The 11,167-nt window shown below is 31.8% G+C and overlaps 1 long non-coding RNA gene across 1 annotated transcript; it reads right to left on the reverse strand.

The window, feature by feature from the left end:
• Positions 1-378: 378 nt before the first annotated feature.
• On the reverse strand, positions 379-10,769 carry LOC121029167 (uncharacterized). Its single transcript, XR_005789625.1, has 3 exons — positions 10,662-10,769; positions 6,511-6,514; positions 379-392 (listed from the first exon to the last, which is right to left on the reverse strand). It is a non-coding gene; the product is annotated as an uncharacterized LOC121029167 (long non-coding RNA).
• Positions 10,770-11,167: the final 398 nt, after the last annotated feature.

The following is an 11,167-nucleotide window of genomic DNA, read 5'->3' on the forward strand; positions in this document are numbered from 1 at the left end:
AAATAAATTTGGATTTTCACCTTTGAGCCTGCATTTTTATATACACAAAAGCACTTTAAGTTACTCTGGGTAAAAAAAACCATTGTATCCATTAGGTTATCAACCTAAGACCACAGAAACAAAATCTCTGTGTCCTACTATGTAATTCTTCCCTTTCTCTCTTCTGGACTTTGGATATGAAAGAAATTATTAAAAATATACCTGTTCCTGAGAAAAATTATACTACTCTATTTAGAAGATAGGAAATGCCACCATAAACCATGTTTTTGACTATTTAAAGAAACATTTTTTCTATTCTTTTTGTCTCATTTGATGCCAAAAGGATGTTAGAATGAATTTATGACTGAGCACAGGCATATCTCCTGGTTGAGCAGTCTTTTATAAGTACAGTACTCCTTTACTTTGTGCCTTACAAATTATAAGAGAGACTCGGGGAGTCTAGGTTTTGAAGTTGACTAGTGCTCCATTTTCAGTGACAACTGATTTCCATTGTTTTGCTGTCCTTTGTCTCAATTATGATTGAACCGGAATGCCATTTCAGTTTCATAATCCGAGAACTGCTGCAAATCAAAGAACCTTAACTTTAGGTATTAGCAAATATTTTATGATTTTGATATGCCTCCATTATGTAATTTTTTTTTTATCAGCATACTTTAATCACCTGTAAGGAGAGCCCTCCCAGAGAAAAATCATAGTCATTTTCTCTTGCCACTGTTGTAGGGTTCCCTTTCCTTTCATTGTTCCTCGCTATTAATTCCTAGTGTTTCAGAGACCTTTTCTTTAGGCAAACCCTTCTATGAAACTATATGTGGGTGACAACTCACATGTAAGTCATGCTTATTTATTAGCATATTATTTTTAATGTGAAAATTATGCATTAGCTCAAAAACAATCCTATGGGTACAAAAGCATCTTGATTTTTTTTAAGGAAAGTTACCCTTCCAAAATTCCAAGATACTTTATTTAGCTGGGCAAGAAGTAGTGATTTTTTTCACATCAATCACGTATATTAGAGCAGTGCAACTTGTGTGTGTGTGTGTGTGTGTGTGTGTGTGTGTGTGTGTGTCATTTCCCATGGAGCTCAGTAATTCACAGAAATAGTGCTCAAGTGGAGTAAAGTTGGAGTTGACCGTCAAAGACAGAGTTCTTTCTACATACACACTCTGCCAAAATTGAGAGTCAGAAATCAATTAAAAGATTTTTATAATTTGTTGCCAATGACATAAAGAAAGCTTGTTCAGGGCATCTGGGTGGCTCAGTCGGTTAAGTGTCCAACTCTTGATTTCAGCTCAGGTCTGATCTCACAGTTCCTGAGTTCGAGCCCCACATCAGGCTATGTGCTGACAGCGTGCAGCCTGCTTGGAATTCTTTCTTTCTCTCTCTCTGACCCTCCCTTGCTCATGCTCTCTCTCCGTCTCAAAATAAACAAATAAACTTTAAAAAGAGAGCTTGTTCAATGGCTTATTTAATATGCAATAAAACCTCTCAGATTCTGAGGTTTTGAAAATGTCTAAGGCTCTTTACTTGGTTCTCAAAGAAGCCTAATTTTAACCATTGAACATAAAAATATATGAAATAGTTTTTAATGTTTATTTCTGAGAGACGGGGGTTAGAGGGGCAGAGAGAGGGAGACAGAGAATCCCAAGCAGGCTCACGTTATCAGTGCAAAGCCTGACTCAGGGCTCAAACTCACAAACTATGAGATCATGACCTGAGCCAAAATCAAGAGTTGGACGCTTAACCAACTGAGTCACCCATGTGCCCCGAAATATTTTTAAAATATATTATTATCGAGTATTTTTCACACAGTTACAAACGTATACCCAACTCTGATCATGTTGCCCAGCACATGCACAGTGAGAGGTGCCTGCATCCAGCTGAAGGGAAGAGAACATTGGGTTTTAGAGGATGTCTCAACAGGGGGTATCACAGAAAACTGTGAGGCAGGTAGTGCATAAAGGGGACCTTGAAAAACTCAGACAGTTACCCATGAAAGAATCAGCATTTGAACTCTTAGCCTACAAAGAGCATCTTTGCTCTTCAGTGTTGTCCGGAAAAACCTCAAGAAAGTTACAACTACACTCTGGTACTTTTGCAGGGCTTATCCAACATCCCCCCCCCCCCCCTTCAGCATAATACACAAGAGGGAGTGGACCTTGACGATAGAAAAGAGGACAATTATCTCAGAGCCAGACCATGCCTCTCCTTTATACCCTGTAGTCCAGAATTCCAGCTCAAGTCTGCTGTGAGGGTATGAGAGGCAATGAAGTTTAAAATACACTTCTAAGTGGAAGCTGTGCACTGAATTTAATAATAGAAAGTGACTGGAAATTTATTGGATTTTTGCAGAATACAATTGGGGAGGCAACAGAAAATTTAAAAGAGCATTTATTGATCTATTTAATCAGTGCATATTTATTCAGCACCTACCACGTAGCAGATATCGCTATAGTTGTTGAGGATACATCTGTGAACAACAGCACAGATAAAACACCTGCCCCCATGGAACATAAATGTAAATTCTATTGAGAGCCTCTTTAAGACAGAAGAAAAATAAAACCAATTCCTATTTCAACTTCACTGAGTTGACATACATTATTAAACGTGTTAAAACAAGTATCAAAAAATCTCACATTACAGATTTGAAATAAAAATTTAAGCTGTTTTTCTCCCAGAGTTTGTAATTCATTGCTTCAAGTCAACTTTCACATGGCACTGGCTTCTTGGAATTGCTAATTTTCCTACATTGACCTTGCTTGTACCTGAAGAGGCCATCAGAAAATGGGTGGAGGAGCAGCATTTCCAGTTTGTCTCCTGCCCCTAGTTTATTAGGGGTTTAAAGATAATTTTAAGTTTTAAATAGTGACTTTTTTTTTCTGGCTATGTCAATGAAGCATTTAGTATTACATCTCTCATGAAAACTTAGTGAAATCCATCTGTGAAATAACAAGTCCAATGTTCTTTTTGAGACTTAATTTTCAGAGATAGTACAGTCCTTTGGTTTTGTATCCACATCTTGGTTCCCACTTGGTTGTGTTTGCATACACCTTGGGCTTATCCAACCGTGGTAAGATATTGGCTAGTATTCTTTTTGGTTTTGTTGTGTTGTGTTGTGTTGTGTTGTGTTGTGTTTCTTTCCCGAGTCACTTTGTCTAAATGAAAGTATTTGGTTGTTCCTATATCTTTAATTGGTCTCTGAACCACTTCTATCCATTTTTGGGCATGATGTCATGCTGGTACATCAGTCTTTTTTTTCCCTGCTTCAAAAATTTTCTCTTTTTATTCTCTTACTGTTTACAGTCTAAAATTGGTTGACTTTCCAACATTGCAAAACCATGAATTTCTTGAATCTCTCTGAAACCTTATAATCTTGCTTGCAGACCGGCAGATTCTTTCTGAGCTCTTCTCTTTCTCACCCAAGAGAGATCAGTGCAAACATATACCCAGTTATAATGTTTTGTGCCTTCTTTTCCTCATCCTACAATTTTATTTTGTACATTATCTGTTTCCAAGTACTTCAGATGACACTTTACTATTTTTTTTACCATTGCATAATGTTGATTGCCATCTTTCAAGCATACTAGTGTCTCTGCTGTCCATTCTTTGGCTTCTAAGCCAATGCATACAGTTCTTTTTTTTTTTTTTTTTGAGAAATATTCTTCTACCATAATGAATGCCAAAAAGAGGATAAAAGACACTTATATTTAATTTACATCTAAAAGAGCTAAGGAGAGGCTTATTGGGGAAGAAAGTAAAAGTCCCATAGGCTGGGAACAGAGGAAGGAAAATTTGAATGGGAAAAACAGGCTATACATAATAGACTGGGATAAAATTTAGTCCAAACCTATGAAGAATATAAGAAAAAGTGCTAAGAGGTTAGGTATTCTTCACAGTTAATGTGTTTTGAGTGATAGAAGTAAAGAATGCATTTTCTTTTATATTAAAGAGTTGATAGTCAAACTTTGTCATAGATATAAAATATTGAATACTAGACCATAGGTTCATGAGTTTTACATATAAACCACAGTTGTTCTTTTTTCAACTTAAATTATCATAATTTATAGCTATAATAACACTGGCATAATTCTAATACAAAGGTGGTTTATTTTGTTTCATTATAATATGATTAGATGGGTATACAATTTAACATGTAGATTTTAGAAATCATTTTCCCTTCATTACAAGGTGTCTAGAGATTCCAGTGTCTTTTATGACAAAGATAGTTTTGAAGTTTAAATGGGAATAAGGCAAGAAATAAAACTCAATTATTATATTTTTCTGTCTCCACACAAAAAAGTCAGTACAAAAGCTACAAAGATGGTACTGGTACTCTGTTCCTTTCATACCTATTATTTTGATTCATAGTCACATTAATTTTTTCTACTTTTCTTCAAAACTGAAATGCAGATAGATGGTCCGGAATGAGAGAGGAGGGAACAGCTAAAAGTGATTATTTGTTTCAAGTTTCTCATGCTTGGATTAAAAATGTATAGGGGTCATAGGTCAGATTGAGGAATATATATTACATATCTGTTTCTGAACTTTGAATTTTTACCTTTACCATATTTACCTTTGGACATATAAAGCAAAAGAATAATGGAAACTAAAATTTGGATCAGTATTTTATGGACTGTTCTTAATATGTTGTATATTTTACTGCATATACACTTAGTTGAAAGATCACAGTACTAAGAGTTAAAAGATCATGGTAACTTTCCTGCTTCTGACAATAACTATAGCTAGAATTCTAAGAAGTTACGTACTTTTCTACATACTAATTTTCATGTCTTAATATAAAGAAACTTCTGATTTTATTAATTTCTGTTCTACTCTAAAACTATATTGTAAAATTTGTATGTGATTAGTTACAGATAAAAAATTATTTTATGTTTTATAATTATTGAATTCTAGGAAGTATGAGCTCATTATTATAATCTTTTCCCAGTTAGTAGAGGAAATATTTCCCAGTTAGTAGAGGGAATATTCAAGCACACATTTCCCTGGGTGAGTCAATCAACATCTCTAAGTGTTGTTTACCCAAATTTTCCTATCAGTAAATAGGGATAATAGTATTATGCATATAACCATGCAGACAAAATAATAAAATATGCACTCAAAAACCATAAGGCAAAAATGATGTATCTCTTCTTAAAATATATTAGAAGAAGTAGAGTGGCTGTTCAATGTTTATTTTTTCCAAGTTAAGCATAAATGGAATCATATTTTAAATACAGGAACCACACTTGGAGAATGAGTTGCCATTTATAAGGTCATAGGATAGCTGTTTTAAATAATCTCTATGCATAATGTGGGGCTCAAACTAGAATAGCTGTTTTAAAAACCAAGAAAAGTATTAAAATAATTATTACCCTGAAATGTTTACTCTAAGTTGTGTTTTGAGGATATCAAAATACAGCAATGGAAACAGATGATCAAAAAACAACTCTTCATAAACAATTTTGCTTTTCCTAATTATTGTTTATATTAATACCCAGAAAATATTAAAAGGATTAAAGAACACAATACATTTTTGACAATTTTTATACAAGAAGTAATGGTTGGACATTTTAAGAATACTTGATACCTAACGAATTATCATTCTGAAAGCAGAAAGGTATGTAGATGAATACAAACATATGCATATATGGATATATTTACATGTGGCTAAGTTTTCAAACACAAAAACATATGTTCTTATTGTGTTGATGTTGTTTTTTTAATGTGGTCTGTATGATTTCTGTAAAATGGAGAAGATTATTAGCAGTTTTATCTCTCAGGTGTTTGGAAGTTTATTCTAAGTTCTATGATTTCAAAAAGAGTATTGAAAACAGAAGCATTATCATTCAGGACATTCTATTTCTCACAAACATTAAGGTATTTTAAGGTTTATAGATTTTTTAAGGCAAGCAATTTTTTGTTCTTCTTTTGTTAACAAGCATGAATTTTATGCTGAAACATGACCCCACTTGAACAAAGCTTATAAACTCTTTCCAATGCTCATTAAACCCTAAAGAGCTCTAATCACCATTTTGTGGGTTTGAACTCCTTTTCTGGTTAATGTCTTTACAATTATTGTTTTTCCCATATGTCATTTTAGAATAGTAGGTAATTTTTCTCTCACATTCTGACTCTTGTCTTCAGTGTGATGTGTGTACCAGGTAAAGTGAGATAAGGTGAGATCTTGCTTTATTTGCCTCTTAACTGTATATGGTGTATGTATTTCACTTGGCATCATGTCTGGGAAAATCGATTAAGTTTCAATTCAGAAAAGAAGCCAGAAATCTCTTCAAGTTAAATCAGTGAGAATTGCTGTAATCAAATTTTACCCTGTTCTTTAAACAATTATGGTTTTATAAAACATTTCTGCAAAGAACTGTACACTGATGGATGTTTGAGAACAACTTTAAAGTACTAAGTTTAAGTCAAAATGATTTTCAATTAGGGAATGTTTGAAAACTTGGCATATGAAAACAGATGCACGAGAATCTAAATTTAATGTTATCTTTTTACAAACCTTGAGCTTGTAAACTTTTGCAACTATAGATAATGATGATTCTTAATTTGGAAAATAAATATGCATGTATCACACCAAAACTTTCTAAATTATGTAAAAATTATAACTGTAAGGTACAGTATAAGAACTAAAATTGCAGAAGTATTTCAAACTGACACATCTTTCTACTATGTTTAATTTTATCTACAATAAAGGAAGATAACTTCATCTTTACTGCCAATTAAATGTATATTATTTTTCTTACTCTATTTTATTTTATTCTGAATGAATGGCCTTTCAAGTGTTTCATGTATATTTCACTAAATGGACTTATTAAATACTTAAATATATTATAAGAAGCAGATACACTTTTGCACTGTAAGATTACCGAAGGAATGTTCAAAGAGGTATATTATACACTATCATCAGTGTAAGAAAACAGTGAGGTGTAAATAAATAAAAAATGGATTATGGTATGGCAAAAGGATTGGTTTGCAGTGAAGACAAAGTCAAAGCATATTAAAATGGCTATTCAGTGTTGGAATTTAAGCAAGATCCATTTCATTTTATACCAGAGAGTCTAGTCTAATCTTTCTCAGAGTCCCCCTGAACAAGTTGAGATAATGGCAGTCTCATGCTTCTTGGCTTATCTTCCCATAAACCCTTCTGTCGAACTTAGAATATTGATTGTCTCCAAACATTTGCCAACCCATTTGGTAACCACCTTCTTTTCCACAAATATTGCTAGAGTGCTCAATTATCAGCTGTTAAATATCTGAACAATATCCTTTGTCTGGCCAGCTGCTAAAATGTCCAGTTGCTGAGCTTATTTCATCTCAAATACATAGGAGGCCTGCCAACAGCATCATATCTCAGCACACTTCAACCAGTCCTGATACCATCTTTTCAGTGTCCAGCTGTTGCATTTATAGTTAAATTGTTGCCAAACTAAAGGCCACAAAAAACAATGCCTTGTCTTTTGGGGGGAACTTTTATCTTGTCCATGCTTCATCATCAATGTCATGTTGCTCTGAGCTATCGCCAGCCTCCTACAGATCTCCAGAAAGCTTTTGGAACTTATTTTGTATTCATCATAGCTGGCGAATAATTGAAGCAATCCACCTGCTCTAGGGCTTGTCTGTCAACTTTGATCTGGTTGCGGCATGAGTGACACTTGCTTATTGTTGTAAATTTGGCTACTGGTTTTTCAGGCAAAGTGAGCAATGTGCTTTATGATAGATCTCTGTAGGTCCTTTTCCTCTTGAAAAGCACAATTAAGTGTTATTCATAACTGCATTTCTAGTTTATCCATAAACACTTAATTTTAAATTGAAAAGGAATTGAATCCTGCTTATAAGTAAATAATGGCTAAGTGTATAAAAACATTTGTTATGTAAAATGTATAAAGGAGAGAATTATCTATATCCCTTACATAAAATAACTACTTTAAATATTAAGTGTTATTTCTAGTCTTTTATTCTGGAAGTTACAAATGGATTGTGTATGAATTTGGTGGCTATCTCTTACTTCAAACGCAAATTTGGAATGTTACCATTTTGGCAAATTGATATATTTTTTATGAGAAATATATAATAGTTGAGAAATTAGCAATAACACTGAAAATAAAAAAACAAAACCAATAAATAATTATTAATATTTTTGTGATAAATAGGTCCATGTTTTTCTATTTATGTATGTTTTATGTATATTTATCATAGTTTTAAAAATTGAGATAACTCTATACATATTTGTTTTTCTTAATATATGATGGTAACAAATAGATAATATAAATAATAAAAACTAACCATTTCCCCTTCTCTTTAATAAGATACTTCATGGAAAAAAATTAATATTTACTGCTACCTTTCCACAGTATTTCTGTTTTTTTAAACCAATACAAGAATGTGTAAATGCTATTCAGTATTTTTACTTATAAATACCATATTACATACATTATTTTCATTTACCACATGTATCATTTTGTTCAAGTTATTTTCTCATATATGATGTTAATAAATATCTCCCCATATGAGTAATACATTTGGAGACTTAATTTTAATGGAATATAAAGTTTTATCTTCATTGATGATCTTTCTTTGATTATTAAACTTTTATTTGAAATTAAGAGCATTTATAATTTTTATTTTATAAACACAGTGATAATAACCAATATGATGCAAAGTGATAAAAGTAGGTATCCTCTAGAATTGAAATTAATGATAAAAGAGTATAAAGTTTAAAAATAATCTTGATTAATATGGTCTCTTGCTTAACAGAAAGAAAATTTAGTCTTCAACAGTTTTAAATATAATATGTCCATTTTGATATAGATTCTGATACCATTTTTATGCTATATATAAATGTATATTTTTCTTTCAGAGATTATCATTATTTTTATAACTATTATTTTAAAATGCCTATGTGCAATCATTTTTTAAAATATTTTATAGTTACATGCAAAAAGTCAGAAAAAGTGGTTGAGAAAAGTAATACTAACTGCATTTATAAGTTCATATGTAATTTATATATCTAATTTTAACTAGACATAGATGTAAACATCATTGGAGACATTAATGAAAATGTATACACATATGTTTATCTAATTTGCCACTTTTTGTAAAAGTGGAATTATACTCTGAAACCTATTTTATTATTAAATAGAGAGCAGTAATCAGTAACACATTAATCCAATCAATAAAATGGTATTATGAAAATTCATTGAATTTTTAATATTTATATTCATAAAGCATATTCACATGCTTTATATTCATATTCATATGTACAAAATCAATTACAACTAGGTAAATATTTAAATATAAATAAGCCAAAATGTTAAAATAATTAAAAGCAAATAATTTTATGACTTTGGCAGATTATATTTTCTTAAAATACATAATGTAAAAAAACAAATTAGTAAAGGAATATAATGGTATATGCAGCTACAGAAAAATTTTAAGTTTAGATATGCTTACAAATCCCACTTGGAAACATAAAACAAATGAGTCATTGGAAAGCTATGGAAAATGCATATTTATTTATTGCTATGGGAGTACAAATTATTATAACCAGTTTGTGTACACTTTGACAGGATCTGATACAATTTGTAAGGCACATACTCTAAGGCCTACTTAGGAATGCTACTAATTCTAAGAATTCTACTGTGAGCATCTATATTAGAAAAGCAGTCATATATATGCCTATATAGTTATATAAAGAATGGCTAGCATTTTGTATGACCAAATGGTAGAAATCAGTACCATAAAAAAACATGAATTATAAGATGAAGTATTAATTTTCCTTTGTCATGAAGAGGGACACCTCCATCTTTATATAGATCTAACCAAGGAAAGATGTATGCAAATATTATCTATTGAAGGTGTGCAATTGAGAGACATGTTATTTAATTTAATAATGCTTATTTATCCTTTTAATGCATTTCTTCTACAATATCACTGCAACTTACCTGTTTCACTCCACTGAGGAAAAGCAATTTAAGTAGATATTATCTGTGTGAAAATTTAAGCAGATATTATCTGTGTGAAAAACAATAAATGTGCTTTGCCTGTGAACCTTTAAAAAAAATAAGTGAATGTCTTTTTAGGGCAGTTGCATTTTCCAGAATTTAAAATCTACCTTTCTCTACACTTTGGAAAAGGAAGGGAAATTATAGCACTTTGTGGCTGGTGTTTCTCCACGTTAATGGGATAAATATTGATTTCCACAACTTCATAAAGTGGGATTCTCAAATATTATGCTATAAAACTTTGCCTATTTATTTTGTTCATTTTGCACAAAAAGTTATATGTCTATTCACATATTTTCATGTTTTGTTTTTCCCTAAGTGTAATAATAATGTCTCAGGTTTTATCCTAAGGGTAAGGAATCTTTTTCCTGTTAATTTTAGATATTCTAAAAGACTGGTTTTGTGAAGAGCATATATGCAAGCACTTACAGAATTTGTTTATTACCTCTGTACATTGATACATGGCTTTCTATGTTCTAATTTGTAGTCTCATTTTATGCATATTGTATTTTTTTCTACTTGTTCTTTAGTGTACTTTTTAAAAGTGTAATCTCTCTATGCATTTAAGAAAATGAAATCAATTATGATTAACTTGTTTAAAAATGTTCTTTTTTATTTTTTTAAAGACCTTGGCATGTGTATAACCTTGGTTTGCAAGGATAATTTGTCCCAGAAATATGCTTGTAATCCAAAGCACTTGTATATCAAAGCGGATTTCCCCATAAGAAATAATGGAAACTCAGACGATTCATTCCATGACCCAAAAATATTCATATCAAAATGGCTACAATACTGTAATGTAATACAAAATAATAAAGAAAATACAAAATATGAAGAAAAATAAACAAATTAACCTGCACTTACCTTTGAAAACCTTTAGGGCTGATGTGAGGAGACAGGAGAGAGGAGGGTTATTGTGTAGGATGACTTCCACTATCACTAACAGATGTTGACTACAGTATTAATAAACTGTTGTCATATCCCACATTTAACGTAACTGGCAATAAGGCAGCAGAGGAAATGGTCTATATCTGCAGGCAGTGTGATCTAAAATGAAGCAAAGCATTCCTCAGCTTACCCTTGTATGGAAAAGCAAAGAACCGTCCATAGGTGCTTTAAAGTGACAAAAAATACACTGGTGTCAGTTGTGG

The sequence above is a fragment of the Herpailurus yagouaroundi genome, unplaced genomic scaffold, assembly GCF_014898765.1.
Source record: "Herpailurus yagouaroundi ecotype Mexico unplaced genomic scaffold, PumYag 139, whole genome shotgun sequence".
NCBI lineage: Eukaryota > Metazoa > Chordata > Mammalia > Carnivora > Felidae > Herpailurus > Herpailurus yagouaroundi.